This window comes from Gossypium arboreum, chromosome 10 (assembly GCF_025698485.1).
Source record: "Gossypium arboreum isolate Shixiya-1 chromosome 10, ASM2569848v2, whole genome shotgun sequence".
Taxonomy (NCBI): Eukaryota; Viridiplantae; Streptophyta; class Magnoliopsida; order Malvales; family Malvaceae; genus Gossypium; species Gossypium arboreum.
Window position 1 is genome coordinate 38,467,485 of NC_069079.1, and position 18,427 is coordinate 38,485,911.

At 34.8% G+C, this 18,427-nt stretch overlaps 1 long non-coding RNA gene across 1 annotated transcript; it reads left to right on the forward strand.

Moving 5' to 3' along the window:
• Nucleotides 1-5,420: 5,420 nt before the first annotated feature.
• Nucleotides 5,421-6,244, forward strand: LOC128281518 (uncharacterized). Its single transcript, XR_008271737.1, has 2 exons — nt 5,421-5,557; nt 5,799-6,244. It is a non-coding gene; the product is annotated as an uncharacterized LOC128281518 (long non-coding RNA).
• Nucleotides 6,245-18,427: the final 12,183 nt, after the last annotated feature.

Consider the following 18,427-nt stretch of genomic DNA (forward strand, 5'->3'; position numbering starts at 1 on the left):
ATCAGCCCATAATTTTAATTTATTTCACATTTTACCCACTAAATTTGCACATTTCTTAATTTAATCCCTATTTTGCATTTTCACTAAAAATCACTTTATAAAACTTGCATAATTCATAATAAATATTCATAATCTACTATCAAACATCAAAAATCATACATATTCATCAGTGGAAACTTTCAAAATCTTTAACATTTTTGCAAAATAGTCCCTGGGCTAGCTAGTACTAGATGCAACGATTACAAAAAAATAGAAATCATCAAAAACCAAGCAAAAATACAATTTGGCTTACAAGTGTCGAATGCTTAAAACCCTATAATGGTTTCTCCTAACTTCAAATTTAGGCAATTGAAGAAGATGGAAGCAATTAAAATTTGTTTGTTTTATTTAATTAGTTTATAATTACTAATTAGCAATTTAACCTTTATAATAAAACATTAATATACAAGTTAATATGTCTATAAATGTCCACTCAAATAAGTAATGGTATAATTGCAACATAAGGACCTTAAATTTAAGGTTCTATAGCTATTTGACACCTTCAGCTAATAGAACTTCACTTTTAAACTTTACTCGATTTAGTCCTTTTTATCAAATTAACCAACCAAACGATAAAATTTCTTAACGAAATTTTCACACAATCACATTATCATGCTGTAAATGTTAAAATAATAATAAAATAAATATTTTGACCTCAGATTTGTGGTCCGAAAACTACTATTCTGATTTGACTAAAAACGGGCTGTTACATACTGGTCGGAGTATCATCACACTATCCACCTGTCTGTTTTGGTATAACGGCATGTATAGGTTAACTTGGCCAATGTTGGCAAGTACATGGTTGTTTGTAATTTAGCCATTGGAATGGCTAATAATGGCTTATTTTGGTATATTATTATGAGGTTAAATATATATCATGATTAACATATATGTATATGGTTGGTTAGATTGAATTAGGATAAAATATAAGTCTTTATCAGAAGGTAAGTTTGATCATATGAATGTATGTGATGTTATTTCTTATATGTTATTGATGTTTGCTTGATTTATATGACTTGAATAGGTTGGCAAATATATGCAAATGTTATTGTAGGTTGAAGGTTAAATTTGGGTGAGAAATAAGGCTAGGAAATGACTTTATTTTGTCTACATGGGTAAACACATGGGCATGTATCTTGACCATGTATGACACACGGCCTGACACATGGGCATGTGGTTTGGCCATGTGTCCCTTGCATCTTAAAATTGAGAAAAAGAATGCTCAGAATTGGGCACACGGACAGAGACACGAGCGTGTGTCTCAGCTGTGTGTGACACATGGCCTAGAACACGGGCGTGCGTCTTGGCCATGTGAACCTTGCACTGAATTTTCAAAAATTAAATTGACCACAAGGCTTAGCATACAAGCGTGTGGCTGGTCGTGTGGCACAAGCTAGAGAGTTACACAGGTAAGGACATGGGCTAGGACACGGCCATGTGGCTCACATCGAATGCCCACACGACTTGAGACATGGGCATATCACTTAGCCGTGTGAGTCACACGGCCTGCTCATATGGGTGTGTGACCTCTGTATTAAAGAAAAAAAATTTAAATTTTATGAAAAATTCTCTGAGATCTCGATTTAGTCCCGACTTGATTCTAATGTTTAAATTGGGTCTCGAGGGTCTATTCAAGAGACACTTTGATTAGTTTCATATATGAATAGTAAATGACATGAAGTACATGAAATTATTCTATAAACTCTGGTAATGCTCTGTAACCCTATTCTAGTAATGAATACGGGTTAGATGTGTTATAGGAACTTCTATCGAAACTGAAAGCAAGATGTGATTAACTTTCTTTAAGAGACTGCAACACAAAATTTTTTCTATAAATGTACCCTAAAAAGGAAGAACCAAAATCGGATTACAGCTTTAAAAAATGAGAAAAGGGAATTAACTTTTGATGAGGAAGAATTGTGTCATGAGGTGATTCGTTTTTTAGAGAATTTGCATGGTGAGGAACAGATGATGATAAGGGAAATTCCACCGAGTTAGTTTCCTAAACTTAGAGATGATGAGATTCTTTTTTTTTAAAAGAAACTAGTTTCGAATGAGAAGGTAAAGTCTACCTTGTTTGAGATGGAACCTTTAAAGGCACCAGGGCACGATGAATTTCATGCTCTTTTCTTTCAGAGTCAGTTGGAACCTCTTGGGGATTTGGTGTGTTCGTGGGTTAAGAGTATCTTTACTGAAGAGAAAATTGATCTGAACTTAAATAATACCTTAATAGCCCTCATTCCAAAGGTTCCGAATCCAAATTGCTTCTCTCAGTTTTGATCGATTAGTCTAGATTTGGTTCTTTATAAGTTGGTAATAAAAATCATTGCGAACTGGTTTAAACTGATTTTTCCAAGAATTTTTGGCCAAGAGTAGACTGAGTTTATTGCAGGAAGAAATACCACAGATAACATCATTATTGCACAATAGATGTTCCATTCTATGAGAATTTAGGAAAAAAACTAGGAATTGGTTGGCCATCAAGGTTGATCTTGAGAAAGCCTACGATCGAGTGCACTGGGAGTTTATCGGAGCTTCCCTCTAGGCAGTAGGTATTTTGAATTTTCTCAATAATGTAATTATATCTATTATTACTAACTCTACTATCCAGATTCTATGGAATGACATACTAACACAAAAATTTCACCTGTCTAGAAGTGTTTGATAAGGATGTCCATTGTCGTTGTATGTCTTCGTGTTGTGCATGGAGTGGCTCAATCATAGTATTCATTCTAATTCATACTGAAAAATGGAGACCTATATGCTTATCTCGATCAGGTCCATCATTGTCCCACTTTTTTTTTTTTTTTTTGCAGATGACCTGATTCTATTTGGTTAAGTGGAAAAGGATCAAGCCATCATTTTGAAAGAGGTGTTGGACAACTTTTGTAATTACTCTGGTCATAAGATTCATGCAAATAGAACAAATGTATGCTTTTCTGAAAGAGTCAGTGCAACTTTAGGAGATAGACTTTATCATATCCTGGGCTTTCGCTGAGTTTAGAATCTTAGAAGTTATCCGGGGGTACCTTTGTTTCATAAAAAAGTAACTAACAGCACGTTGTAGTTTGTGGTGGATATGGTTTGAAGCAAGTTACAAAGTTGGGAGTCAAGGAAATTATCCTTAGCTGGCAGGGCTATTTTAGTTCAATCGGTTCTATTGGTGATTCCTAGTTACTTCATGCAGTCTATGTTGATTCTTAAATGCCTTTGCAAGGAAATTGAGAGCATGGCCCATTAGTTTGTTTGGAGGTCTTCGAGTAGGAGTCAAAAAGTGGCTTTGGTTGGTTGGGAAGATTTTGCCAACCTAGAGAGCATGGAGGGATTGGCTTGCAAAATTTGCAGGATCATAACACTTCGTTTATGATGAAGCTGGCTTTAAACTTGTGATTGATTCCAGAGCCCTTTGGGTTCAGGTCATTCGAGCTAAATATGGGGTTACAAATGAAATTCTTGACCACCTTTCTAGGAGTAGATGCTCTTTTATGTAGAGAGCCCTCACTAAGGTTTTGCCTCTTATTCGAGGGAATTTGCTCTAGTCAATAGGGGATGGAAGAAAAGTCAGGTGTTGGCGGGATCCATGGGTTCCAAATACGGGGCCTCTAGTTAATCTGATTCCTAGTCATTCTAATCTTGATCTAGATTGTTTGTTAAGTGATATGGTTGCAAAATATAGTATTTGGAACCTAGACCTTTTTTGAATTTGGCTTCCAGAGATGGTTGTCCACAAAATCATTGGTGTTCCCCCTCCATACCCGACAGCTGGAGTTGATAGGATCATTTGGGGAGGTACGTCGACGGGTTCCTGTTCGGTTAAAAGTGTATATGGGAAAATTTAGGAAACTTATTGGAAGCCAAATGAGGTTGTGTGGAAGATCCCTTTGAATTTTCAAGGACCACAAAAGGTTAGGTTCTTTATTTGGCTTGTTCTCAAGCTGAGGTTGCTCACTAACTTAGAAAGAGTCCGGCAAGGTATAGGTCATAACTCGATGTGTGAGGCACCACTGAGGATGTGTTGCATGTTATTAGGGATTGTCCTACTACAAGAGATATTTGGAATCTTTTAATTCATATTGATAAAATTGTTAGAGTTTATTCAAGTAATTTGCAGGAATGGATCATCTCAAACTTGTAGAATGAGCATGACTTGGGATTTGGAAAAGTTGACTAGAAATACTTGTTTGGGATCCTCGTATGGCGCTTATGGAAAAATCGCAACCTCTTTGTTTTTCAAGGAACACCTTGGAATAGTATTGACACTATTAAAGTCTCCTATAACTAGGCCAAATAGTTCTTGATAGTAGTGAGAGACCCAACGAGATCACTTCAAGCTCCAACTTTGTGATCCAATATTCATGGAAATTATGTCTACTTGAATACTAATGATTTCGTAAGATCTGAGGGTGACTCTGCTTCAGCAGGAGGAATTGTACGAGACTAACCCGAGAAATAGATCTTTGGTTTTAACAAATTTTTAGAGAGATGCTCTGTATTCGAAGCTGAACTGTGGGGCATCTTAGATGGTTAGACATCTTGATTGACCGAGGCTATGATAATGTGTTGTTTCAGACGGATAGTCTTGAAGTACCTACTGCCATACAAGAGGGACTAACAGGAGGATCAAATTCTGCTTTGGCTAGTAGAATTCTTCAATAGATTCCTCAGTTTCAACATTGGAACATTTGTCATATCCCTAAAGAAGTGAACTAGGAAGCTGATAGACTGGTCAAATTGGCTTGTTTGGATACTCAAGGACTATAAGTATTTGAAGTATCCCCATTTGGGGGAATGAATTATGTGATTTAATTTGTCCTTTTGATTTTATTCTATCACCAAATATATATATATATATATATATATATATAAGCTAGTTTAATGGTAAAATTACTTTTTTGGCCCCCTAAAGATGGAAAAAAATCAATTTAACCCCTTTAAAATTCTAAACAAACAAGCATATATAAAGAAAAAAATTGTACTTTGACCCCTTTAAAATTTTATAATTTAATTTTGCCCCCCCCAAAGATAAACTTCTAGCTTCGTGCCTAGAGCTAAAAGAGGCAAAAAATTAAATGGAGGGCTAGAATGAATTTTCGTAAAGTTGGAGGACTAAATTAAGTCATTATACCTTTTAAAAATGGATATGAACAACTTTGTAGTGTGATAATGGTTGGAAATATGTTTCTAACAATCATGTTCTTTCACAATGGATTGACAGAAAATACAAAATTGATGTCTCAAATTACAATTCACATAGAGGTTAGGACGGCCACTTTGTAATTAACAAATTAATAATAACACCATCTTTTTATTATTAAAAGTCACCTTAGGCAAACTTTTTTTCCCCTATAAATAGAGTTCAGTTGGCATTCATTCTTATAATCAAGCAAGCCAAACCAAATTAGAGTTTAAATGCAAAAAATGGCAAAGTCAAACAACAATGTTGCAATGTTTCTGAATTTTTTTCTGATGATCTCTTTCCTTCTCATCATAAACATGGCTGAAAGCAAGCTTTTTCCCTGTAAGTTTTCCTATTCTCAATTTCATCCCCTTTCTTACAATAATTCAATAACTACAGAAGTCTTTGGAGAAGGCAATACTTTAATAAATTTAATATCTGAATCTATCTCACATTTCTTATCCATTGCATGTATAAATGTACCTAAATCTCATATCATGAAACCTCTAAATATAGACAGAGGTTTCACTTCACAAATTAGATATTTGATTTATTACTACTAATAACTAAAAATTTATGATAGTTGCAGCTGGATTCATTGAGCATGGAAAAGCCAAAGAGTTGACACCAACATGTCTGTCGATATATGGACAACAAGAAGGAGATACATGCTTTAGCATCACTCAAGCATTCAATTTGACTTTCGATTTCTTCCTTCAGATTAATCCTAATCTTAATTGCGACTCAATATTTGTGGGAGAATGGCTCTGCGTTGATGGTTTCCTTAGCTAATTTAATTTAGAAGGAAATTAAATTTGAATTACAAGGTTGAATAAATTGTTGGTCATCACCTTATTCTAGCTTTATTTTCTTGAAACAAGACATGCTTCATGTTGATGTTAAACGTTATACTAGTATTAAATGCCTAGTATCTTTGTGTAATAGGTTAATATAAGATGTATCCCACTTATTATCTACGAAAATGAATATTTATATTTTGAAAAATAAAATAAAATTTATTTTACAAAATCCAGTTATATTACTCAACTTTTTTAATTTCCAAAATATTTGTACCTTGTTGATGCTCAAATATAATTATAACTATATTCATAATATAATTAATTATTTCACAAATTGAAAACCAAAATAAAAGATTAACAATATTGTCGAAACTATTTTTTTGAAAATGTTGACTTTTATTTAAAAATGAGAATGGAATTGCCACCAATATTTTTTTATGAGGTATGATCGGATCGCCTCGTAATTTGATCATTTTAATAAAATACTTTGATTTACTAAAACAACGATTTTAATTTGCAAAATTCGAGAAAGTGGGTTCGGAAAGTGGGTCCGGGAGTCGGTTACGTGCGAGGAAGGATTAGCACCCTCGTAACGCCCAAAATTGGTACCTAATTAATTAATTAATGTCTTAATGTCGAAAGTTGAAAACTCGAAAAGAATTTAAAATACGATCCCTTTTTTATTAATGTTGATTTTAAAAAAAAATGCTTGAATAAATTGAAACGCATTAAAGGCCCTCTCGTCTCGAGATAACAATATGTCACATCCCGTAAGTCAGGACACGACATTTGAACCCTCGAGAATAAGCTTGCCTTTTAATTTTTTATATTTTAAAACTTGTATGTTTTAATTCTAAATGATATTTGGCCATTTAGGTCTAACGAGAAAATTGAAACCCCCTAAGTTAGGGTACAACTTCTCGAAGTTCCAAATACGAAATATTGTCTTTATTTTCAAAATTTTTCTTTTTTACGAATTTAGGTGAAAATTAAAGTAATATTTGAAATTATATATATGAATAAAATATTATGCTAACGAATGACAACAATATGAATGTACTAATAAGCGAATCATAGCATATATAATGGCAATAATCACATAACATACATCACTTTAATACCAAGGTCAACAATCAAAGAAAAATAAATAATAATAATGATAACAATAATAAAGTAGGCACCAATCAAGACAAAACCAATTTTAAAAATAAAATAGGGACAAGTGAATAAATAAATAAATATATAAACAATTATTAAGGAAACTAATTTATGAAATATTAAAAAAGGACCAAATAAAAGAAAAATAAAATTAAAGGGTCGAATTTAGGAAAAGAAAAAAAAGGAAATAGGACCTAAATAAAACGCGCGCAAAAGGATGAGGACCAAGTGGGAAATTATTCCCAGTCCTCAAAGTGCACCGTTTCATGAAAGACCAGGATAAAAAGAAAATGAAATTATGCGAGTAAATTTAAAAAAAAAAGTATAAAGCGAATATAACTATATTAAAAAAAATAAAACACGAAAGGATCAACTGTGCAATTATTCCATTAAGCAGAAAAATGCGGATCCTTTAGATGGGTAGGGTTTGGCTCGAAACGACACCGTTTCAAGTGTCTGTCTCTTCAAATGGACTGAGGACCAAACTGAAACAGAAGTAGAAATCTTGTGGCAGAAATCGAAAATAAAAAAAAGGCATAGGACCACATTGAGACGCGCCGCAAAAGTGAAAGGGACTATTGCGCAAATAGACCATTAATCGAAAATGCACGGATCCCTTGGAGCTGGTCGGGTCGCACGCGGACCAGGGCTAAACGGTGTCATTTTGGCATATGGGATTAAGGCCTAAAACGACACCGTTTTAAATGTTTATAAAAGCTAATTTTTGAGAAAATAATTTTTCATTCTACACCATTCCTTAAAAAAAAGGTTTGAGAGCTCTCCTTGTAACACCCCATGTAACACCCCTAACCTATATCTATTGCCAAACTAGGGTTACAGGGCATTACCAGACATATTGGAACATTTCGTAATCACTTAACAATCAAAAGTCAAACATAAGCATAAAGTCCCTTACTTAGGTCAATGAGACCATAAACCTGCATTAAGAAAAGGTCGGGACTAAACCAAACACACTCGTAAATTTCAGAACTTAGAAAATTTTTCAATTCTATTGAGGTCACATACCCGTTTGTCCAGGCCGTGTGCCTCACACGGGCATCAGACACACCCATGTGAACCAGCCTTGCCAAAACAGGGTGACCATACTGACTTTCACCCACGGCCAATAGGCACGCCCGTGTGCTATGGCCATGTGAGACTTAGCTAGCTATGGAATTTAGCCCACGGCCATATGACACGCCCGTGTCCCCTGACTATGTGGCACAATGCAGGCTTGGTTTAAACCAACTTGCCAACCATTATGGTTCAACCTACAACAAGGAAACAAACATACATGTACAACCCAATCAACCATTCTTTATGCTAAAACATACATCATTTATGCCATAATTGCAAATTAACATCACATATCATAAGTCTTTCTCAAATATGAGTTCAAACACAAATTAGCCAAATCTCATGGCTAACTATATACATCACAAAACATACTTCACAACTACTAGCCTATACATGCCATACTTCAAATATTTACATTTTCAAAAGTATCAAAATGAGATCGATAGTGTGGTGACGATCCTCGACTATCCCCGAGCCTTCGGTAGTTATGATAACTGTAAAACAGACAGTAATCACATAGAGTAAGCTTTCAAAGCTTAGTAAGCTCGTACTCAAACATTCATAGTATATGAACCTAAAGTGATAACCTATGAGTATTTGCACAATTTTAATCCATATAACTATATCAACTCAATGAGATTCATATACATAACATCATCTACCACTTAGGCATTTTACATACCTGAAGCTACCCGTACTTATTCACTTTTGTACTTACCTAATGTTGAATATTATAAGACTTTCCATAAGTTATTCGTATTTTACACATCAGCACACTTAGTGCTATAAGGTTAGCCGAAGCTAAATATTTTCGCACACTTAGTGCCATCTCAAATAACCGAGACTAAGTCGGTATTGCACACTTAGTACCTCAAGTAGTTGGAGCTAGTTAAATCGCACACTTAGTGCCAAGGCTAGTTTAAATCGCACACTTAGTGCCAAAACTTTCGTTTCATCACCATATTATCCAATTCAATTATATACAACCTATGTATAATAAAGACATCAAAACTTACTTAACAACATATTTTAAGTACGAACTTACCTCGTACTCGAAATTTGTTGACTCGGACTATCTACTCGAAAACCTTCAACTTTCCTCGATCTAAGTCCGAATTCCTCCATTCTTGATCTAAATGTATTAAAAATTAACCCTTTTATTCACCAAATAATTCAATTCAATCCATAAACACATATTTAGGGCATTTTACAAACTAGCCCTCATATTTTCACATTTCGACACTTTAGTCCTATTTCACAAAATTACAAAATACACATAATTTGTTTGTACACAAGCTTAACCGAATTTTCATGGCTCTCAAACAAGTCCACACATTTCATTTTTTTCACCTTTTAGTCCTTCAAAATAACATTTCCACAAATTAGCTCAATTTACTCAAATCTAACTAAAATTCAAAGACAAAACATGTAAACTCAACATCAAACTTTCATATTTCACCATTTAACAACACAAAACTCATGAATTCAACCATGACACATTTTCAAATCATCAACAAAATCAGAAATTGAGGCATGGGCTTTATAGTACACTTAGCAACGATCACAAAAACGTAGAAATTATCAAAAACCGAAGCAAAAACATACCTCAATCAAAGAATACAATGGCCGAACCCTAGGTGTTCTTATTCTTTTATTTTCTTTTCTATTTTCGGCTATGAAACATGAATAATGGCTTTATTTTATGCATTGTTTTATTTAACTAATACTTATTACACAAATACCCATTTTACCCTTTATTTAAACATATAAAAATCATTTGAAATAAGACCATATATGTCCATTAACTAAGTAAATGGCATAATAACCACATAAGGACCTTTCAATTATAAAGCCAAGTCAAGTAAGCACTTTTAACATCTAGCACATAGCTTTTACCTTTTACGCGATTTGGTCTTTTTTGCAAATTAAGCACACAAACAGTTAAATTTCCACACGAGACTTTCACACATGTCAATTCACTTACCATATACACGAAAATTAATATTAAAATATTTTTCTAACTCGAATTTGTGGTCCCGAAACTACTATTTCGACTAAGGTCAAAATTGAGCTGTTACACCCCAAACCCGGCCTAGACGTTATGACTGAATCTGGCGAAGTCATATGAGAATGTATTTAAAACCGTGTTTACCCAAAAATCGTTCCAGTTACCACCTTTTACTAAACATCAATAAACATATATTGGTTAATTTGTTTGAAAACATTTCTTAATACGCGGAAGCTAAAAAACAAATAAAGTTATCGCGATAAGTTGTAGTTTTTGGAATTCATAAATAGGAGTTCAAAATACCAAATTTAAACCAAACAGTCTGAGTCCAGAAGTTCATTAATACTCCCAATCATAGTAGTTAAAATTATAAAAGTATCAAAACCATAAAAACTATAGTATATGTAGCACTGGTCACCGTCGAGCCCTCCGCTGCACCAATCCACCTACTGCTGGGGATTACCTGACAAACAAATAAAATAAAGGGTGAGTTTTTGCAAACTCAGTGTGTACATCCCCACAAAAAAACATGCATGTAAACGGATAGCAGTCAAACAATCATAATCGAGCCTAAGCTCTTAACAAAATTTGTGTAGCCTTAGCCCACTCAGAACAGTATCAGATACGTTTCGGCTTTAGCCCATACAGACATACATGCTTATTAATCAGAACAGTAATGCCCACCAACCCTGCACACCATCTCTGTCCAACCCAACACACCATGTTGGGATAAGATCGACCCACCCAGCCTTACACACCTAGTATGGGGATAAAATCAACCCATCCAACCCTACACACCAAGAGGTACCGTAAAACAGCACATATCAATAATTGCAGCGAAGCTGCCAGATAAGCGGATAAAGAGCCTTTCAGTCTTCCTTCTCTTCAATACCAACCCAACCCAATGCAATGCAACATAAATAATATGGCATGCTCACGTACATATATCAAATCATCGTCATCAAATCAGAGCAGATACACATGCTTAAATTATCATGCTTTTACATACATCTTAATATCAGATCAGAGTATAGGGGTCTAAGTAACGCTTATTGACCCTAAAAATAGGTCACAGTCGACTTGGGCGACCTGTGCAACCTTGCAGAACAGTTCAAACAAATCGAGCCCATATGCCCGTGTGCCTTACCAGTGTGGGCCCACATGCCGTGTGGCTCACACAGCCCAGATTATCCTTGCCTATGTGGATTACATGACTTGGCCCAAGATCCCACAAGCCTGTGTGGTTCACTAGTGTGGGCCCACATGCCCGTGTGGCCCACACGGGCTAATTGGTCTAGCCTGTACCTCACACACGGCCTAGCCAGCCTCACACGCCCGTGTCTGTCGTGCCCGTGTGGCACGCGCACGGCCTAGCTCGTCAATCAAACGGTCGTGTATCACCACACGGCCTCCACATGGACAGTCCACATACCCGTGTTGCGTCGACAGTAGCGTTTTCAGCTTTCACCGAAACGTGATTTCAGATCGATTGGAGTACACACCTAGTTCCGATCGAAGCCTAACGCAATCCCGAACACTATAGAATCTTTAACGAACAACAACGATTACTCGTTGTTCAGAACCCCGTTTAGCAATCCACAGAACCTCGAGTGTCCCTTAAACAACAAATTAAATCCCTCTTAACAATTTCCAAAAAAAACCTCACAATTAACAAAACCATACTTACTGAGCTGATGGAACTGCTAGCAGAACGCCAAAACTAATCGAAAGAAAGAAAATGGAGGAGAGGGATAAAAGGAATAAAAATTTCAACAGCAAGGGGTTTGGGAAAAAAAAAAGGAGAAAACGACAAAGAGAGCAAAAAGTAAAAGGAAACAGGTTAGCCCAATATCTGATAAACCCTACCCCGTTTAGTATTTTAATCCAACTCAAACGTCTACACGGCTTATCAGTAAAATTAATGCCACACCTGCAACTCGAACTCTGGATCTCAGGCATAATTCCTTGCCACTTAACCACTAGACCAGCAGGCCAAGTTCCTACCAATAAATTCTTATAAGCCCATCAACCAAAAGTCAGGTGAAAACCAAATTTTAGCCCAAGTTAAGGCTCGAACTTGGGACCTCCCCAACACACCTCAAAATTCTTAATCACATAAGCAGACATATATTTGTCAAAAAATAGGGCAGAATACAACAAATATCCCAAAAGCCAAAAGACGAAATTTGAAGAGCTACACTCCTTTTGCTCTCCTACCCTCCGAGCTCTAGCCTAGGTCCGGCCAAGCTCCGATCATCGGGCCATCACCCGTCCGCCGCTGCACACAACGGTCGAAATTCTAAAAAAAGGGCCTTTTTGACCGATTCCTTCCTTTTTTACCCTAGGCTTCGGAACTAAAAGCGAAAGCCTAAAATAAAAATTCTAGCCACCATCCCCTTTTCTGCTTTCCACCTCTTGTATCCTTTGTAGCGAAGCTGAAACTCATACCTTAAAGTGGTCCCATGGCTTTCATAAACAGAGAAAGGCTCCGATGATAGTGAGATACGAAGAAAAAGGTAGATTTCAATCCCTTTTCTTTGTTTTATGTTTTATTTAAAATAAATCAAAAATAAAAACTAAAATATGAGAAATCACCTTCTTTTTAACTTTGAGTTCTTTTTTCGATTAATATTTTCCATTCGTAAAAAAATTACAAAATGACTGTTATGGCTTTTATAGCCGGATTATACAACTGTTGGTTTTTGTTTTTTGTTTGTTTCTTCGTTGTTTACTTCTCTTGCGTGTTTGTTGCATGTTGCAGGTGTCAATGGAAATGGCTGATAGTGGTGACAGAGGGGTCAGATGTGTGTGAGGAGGCAGCGGCGTAAAGAGGCTAGGGTTTCTGCCTCCTCTAAACATGTTGCAGGCTAGTGCGCTGCTAGGTTTTTTATTTTGTTGGGCCGTTTGGGCCCTTGTGATTTAGGCTAGTAGTTTGTAATTGGACTATTTTGGACTATTTATTTTTGAGTTTTATTTTTGTTTATTTTTGGATCTTGGGCCCGGGCTAAATTGGCCCATTACATATATCATAGATTTCAAAAAAGAAAATATAGCAAAAAGCATATTTAAAATTGCTTCTTCTCCTATGAGACACTTTGACTATCCCATTGAGATTTAGAATCTCATCTTGCATGGATCTTTTATATTTATTTTAACTTAAATCTCATCACATGCAAACTTTATTTAGAAAAATATTAATTTAAATTATATTCAAGGTATGTTTGTTACTAATTAATTTTAGTTGCAATAATTCAAATGCATTTTTTATAATTGTTAATCAATTGGATGATATGTATGTATTTTTTTTAAAAAGGTTGCTTCTCCTCAACTAAATTTTCATGATTAGGAAAAAAAAGATGATTACTAAGCTCAAATTGTTCTAAAATGGAGATTACAATGAGTAGAGTAGGAGGAAGGAGGAGATGATAAGTCCATGGAATAGGTATGGTAATTATACTATTAAGTCTAGGCAACACAAGTGATGAAAGAGGTTAGAGATTAGACTAACTTCTTCTTAGATTATGGAAAAAAGAAACTTTGGATAGGATTTGTAATTTAACTATGGCAACTAGAATTAAAATCTTCCATAGAAGCAATGTTGTACTTCTTCTAGGAATAAGTGGGTTGGATATTTAAATTTTTTAAATTATTCAAATTTACAAATTTATTTAAAATCTAAATTTATTTATTCTTTATAAATTATTCAATAATACTATCTAAATCTGAATCCAAAATAAATATCATTATTTGTTAAATATTTAAATTGTAAGTTCTAAAAAATTCAATTTCAAAGTTTTTATTTTATTAGATATCTAAATTAGTTAAAATATATATATTATAAGTGTTTTGTAATTAATGAATGCGAATATATCCGCTTTCACAACGCAAATATTATACAAGGAGTTGAGTAGGGTGCTACGAGAAATTCTATTAAAGAACGTGAGATATATGAAGAGGAAGGCCAATAAGGCTTAAGATGGGTAGCTACTCATGCTTTACAAGGAATGTATATTTTACAATTTTGTAAATATTTTTTTTGTTTTTTGTTTTTCTTTGAAAAGTGTGAACAATATGGACATTATTAATGGATAAAAAATAGGAATCATGATCATGGTGATTCTTTTAGTCATTGTATAGTGAATCTCATATTCTATGTTATAACCGTAAAATAAGATCTTATATAAAACTTATCAAATTAGGACCTATCATTGCAGATCATTAAGAATAAAATTACATGTAGAAGCATACTTGAAATCATTGTTAAAAATTATCCAAAAGGTTTTGATTTTATAAAAAAGTTTTTCTTTTGTATATCTCTCGATGGAGATGGAAAAGATATACCAGATAACTCTCTATCTCTTTAAATAACTAATTAATAAATCAATTTTGGGCATTTATAGTTTGGCCCCTTATCAAATTATAAATACAACCCTTATCAAATTATAAATTCAACTTATGATATCTACACATTATTTCCATAATACTATAATACCTATGACACTGTTGAGTTTACGTGTCATTTGTGGAGTTTGCAAACCTTGTTTTTAGGGATTGTATTGTTATTGATATTAGTTAGTTTTATTTTTAAATATTTTTGTTTCTATTTTTAGCACATTGTTGTTTTTTCTTTGCTTATTTAAAGCTCTGGTCAATAATAATATTGTGAGGGAGTTCACAGCATCATTGATTTCTCTGTTCTTCTATCACTATTGATAATTTCTTTTCATTGTAACAGTAGTATTAGAGCCAGGTTATAAGCATATGATGGCAGTAGAAAACTTCGTCTAGCTTGCCATTCCTCGTTTTGATGGTCATTATGACCATTGGAGCATGCTAGTGGAGAATTTCTTGAGGTCTAAAGAGTATTGGGTAGTTGTTGAATCTGGAATGATAGAACCGGAGCAAGGTGTTGTAATGACAGATACATAGAAAGAAGAATTAGAAGCATTGAAGTTGAAGGATCTCAAAGCCAAGAACTATCTCTTCCAAGCCATTGGTCGAGCCACTTTAGGGATGATTCTTTACAAAGATACGTCCAAACAGATATGGGACTCGATGAAGAGAAAGCATCAAGGGAATGCAAGTTCGAAGTGTGTGTAGCTACCAGGTTTTCGGACTAAATTCGAAAACTTAAGAATGAAGCCTAGTGAGTCGATTACTGATTTTTCATCAAGAACGATGGTAATCGCCGACAAGATGAGAATCCATGGAGAAAGAATGGAGGATATTGTGATTATTGAGAAGATTCTTAGATCGATGACAGCAAAATTTAACTTTTTTGTTTGTTCGATAGAAGAATCAAGAGATGTTGGTTCTCTTACACCTGATGAACAACAAAGTTCTTTGTTAGTTCATGAACAAAAGATTGTTCAGCAAGATAAAGAAGAATAGGCGTTGAAGGCGACAATCAATCCAAAAGGTCCTAGAGGTGGGAAACCAAGATGGAAAGACAAGAAGGAGCACCACAATGCAGATGATGATTATTCTACTCATTCTAGAGGAAAAAAAAATGTCGTGACAATAATTATTCATATGGTTACAAGAAAAAGTCTGTAGACAAGTCAAATATTGAATGTTACAGATGTCACGGGTATGGTCATTACAAATCAGAATGTAGAGCTAGTCTTAACAGAAATCGTGGTGCAAAATCAAATTTTGCAGAAAAAGAAAAGAAGAAATTTCTCTTTTGATGGCATGTCATGTAAAGGAAGAAATTCACCAGAATTTATGGTATTTAGACACAAGCTACAGCAATCATATGTATGGAGATAAGATGATGTTTTCTGAATTAGCTGAAGCATTTCGAAGCACTGTTTCATTTGGAGACAATTCTAAAGTTTCTGTCTTGGGTAAAGGCAATGTGAAAATCCACACCAAGGAGAATACTAAAGTTATTTCCAATGTTTTTTTTGTTCCTGATTTGAAAATTAATCTGCTCAGTGTTGGTCAGCTTCAAGAGAAAGGGATATGTGATTTTTATCAAAGATGGAGTTTGTCCTATTTAAGATGAAAAATTGGGCTTAAGTGCTCAAGTAAACATGACAACAAACTGGATGTTCCCACTATATCTCAACAATGTCGCTCAATCATGCTTTTCAGCAAGAACGAAAATAAAGCATGGTTGTGGCATTTTCGATTAGGACACCTAAATTTTGGTGGTCTAAAAATGCTACAGCATAACTGGTCTTCCTAAAATTGAAAGTCCTTCTCAAGTTTATGAAGATTGTGTTGTTGGCAAACAACATCGAGACCATATTCTGAAAGGAAAATCAAGGAGAGCGAAGAAAGTGTTGGAGCTAGTTCATTCCGATATATGCGGCCCTATCAATCCAATATCAAATGGTGGTAAACGTTATTTTATAGCATTTACTAATGAATATAGTTAGAAAACTTGGTTTTATTTTTTACAGTATAAGTCTGAAACTTTTTAAGTTTTCAAAAGTTTTAAGGCGCTTGTTGAAAAGGAAGTAGGAATGCCTATTAAGACTCTCCATCGCAATCATGGTGGAGAATACAACTTACAAGAATTTGTTAGTTTTTGTGAGGAGCATGGAACTCAAAAGCAATTTACCACAGCATACACACCGCAACAAAATAGAGTTTCAGAGAGGAAGAACCGTACAATTTTAACATGGTGTGAACCATTTTAATAAGAAGCGATATTCCAAAAAGTTTTTGGCTCGAAGCTATCAATTGGAGTATTCATGTGTTGAACAGAAGTCCTACCATAATTGTTCAAAATATGACACCTAAAGAAGCATGAAGCGAAAATCGACCGAGTGTTGAGCATTTCAGAATATTTGGTTACGTTGTATATGCACACATTCCCGATCAAAAGATGACTAAACTTGATGACAAAGCTGAAAAATATGCTTTTCTTGGTGTTAGCGAACAGTCAAAAGTGTACATATTGTACAATCCTATCACCAAGAAAATTATCGTGACGTGTTCTTTGATGAAAAACAATTCTAGTTTGGTGATGAAAACAATAACCAAGGTCAAATCCTGGCAGATTTTGATGGAGAAAATGGAGAGCAAGAGCAGCAGCTCTTGGAGAATGCACAACCTTTAGAAAATGTGCAACAATTAGCAGACACTCAACGATTTACAGCCTCTGTCATAGGAGATGATCGACCTCAACGAATTCGACGGCGACCTGCATGGATGGAAGATTATGAGGTACAAGAATTTGATCAAAGTGAAGATATTCTCACACATTTTTCTCTATTTTCAGACTGTGATCCTATGGTCTTTGAAGATGTTGTAAAAGACTCAAAATGGCAAAAGGCCATGGATAATGAAATTGTTTCTATTGAAAGAAGCAACACATGAGAATTGACAGATCTTCCACAAGGACAAAAAACCATTGGTGTGAAGTGGGTGTACAAGACAAAGCTGAAAAAGAATGGCAAAGTTGACAAGTACAAAGCACGCTTATTTGCTAAAGGCTACAAGCAAGAGTTCGGCATCGACTATAAAGAAGTTTTTGCTCCTGTTCTCGAAATGATACAATTAGGTTGGTGATTTCTCTTGCTACCCAAAATTCATGGCTATTTTTCAATTAGATGTGAAATCGGCATTTTTACATGGTGATTTGAAAGAATAAGTATTTGTTGATCAACCTCCTAAATATGTGAAACATGGAACAAGGTGTACAGATTAAAAAAGGCGTTGTATGAATTGAAACAAGCTTTGAAGGCTTGGTATAGTAGCATCGAAGCATATTTTTTAAAAGAAGGTTTCCAGAAATGTCCATACGAGCATACACTTTTTACCAAGGTTGGTAAATTGTTTGCCTCTATGTTGATGATCTTATATTTACTGGGAGTGACGTTGCCTTGTTTGATGATTTTAAAAATTCCATGATGGTTGAGTTTGATATGACTGACCTTGGAATGTTACATTATTTTTTGGGTATTGAAGTGATACAATCTACAGCTGGAATTTTCATTTCTCAGAAAAAATATGTGCAAGAGATTTTGGATAGGTTTGGGATGAAGAACTGCAATCTTGTTTGCACACCGACTGAAGTTGGTTTAAAGCTTGTCTGAAATCCTGAAGGAAAGGAGATTAACAGCACCTCTTAGAAGCAAATAGTGGGAAGCTTGATGTATTTGACTGCAACAAGACCAGATATTATGCATTTTGTAAGTCTAATTAGCAGGTTTA